The sequence below is a fragment of the Lottia gigantea genome (genome assembly GCF_000327385.1).
Source record: "Lottia gigantea unplaced genomic scaffold LOTGIsca_160, whole genome shotgun sequence".
NCBI classification, from domain to species: Eukaryota; Metazoa; Mollusca; class Gastropoda; family Lottiidae; genus Lottia; species Lottia gigantea.
Genome location: NW_008707966.1, coordinates 268372 through 268893, shown reverse-complemented (window position 1 = coordinate 268893; position 522 = coordinate 268372). Strand labels below are relative to the sequence as shown.

Sequence of the window (522 nt, the reverse complement as noted above, 5' to 3'; positions counted from 1 at the left end):
AAAACTAAAAAAATACTTACAANTTAAAAAAACTAAAAAAAAAACTCAAAAAATACTTACAACTTAAAAAACTAAAAAAAAAACTCAAAAAATACTTACAACTTAAAAAAACTCAAAAAATACTTGCAACTTAAAAAACTAAAAAAAAAACTCAAAAAATACTTACAACTTAAAAAAACTCAAAAAAAAACTCAAAAAATACTTACAACTTAAAAACTCTAAAAAAAAAACTCAAAAAATACTTGCAACTTAAAAAACTAAAAAAAAACTCAAAAAATACTTACAACTTAAAAAAACTAAAAAAAAAACTCAAAAAATACTTACAACTTAAAAAACTAAAAAAAAAACTCAAAAAATACTTACAACTTAAAAAAACTCAAAAAATACTTGCAACTTAAAAAACTAAAAAAAAACTCAAAAAATACTTACAACTTAAAAAAACTAAAAAAAAAACTCAAAAAATACTTACAACTTAAAAAAACTCAAAAAATACTTGCAACTTAAAAAACTAAAAAAAAACTC

The 522-nt window shown here is 16.7% G+C and overlaps 1 protein-coding gene across 1 annotated transcript in view; it reads left to right on the top strand.

The window, feature by feature from the left end:
- Positions 1-522, top strand: part of LOTGIDRAFT_173471 (hypothetical protein) — a gene marked incomplete at both ends in the record, with an annotated part of 14082 nt that overhangs the window by 12612 nt on the left and 948 nt on the right. The gene's annotated exons all lie outside the window — the stretch shown is intronic.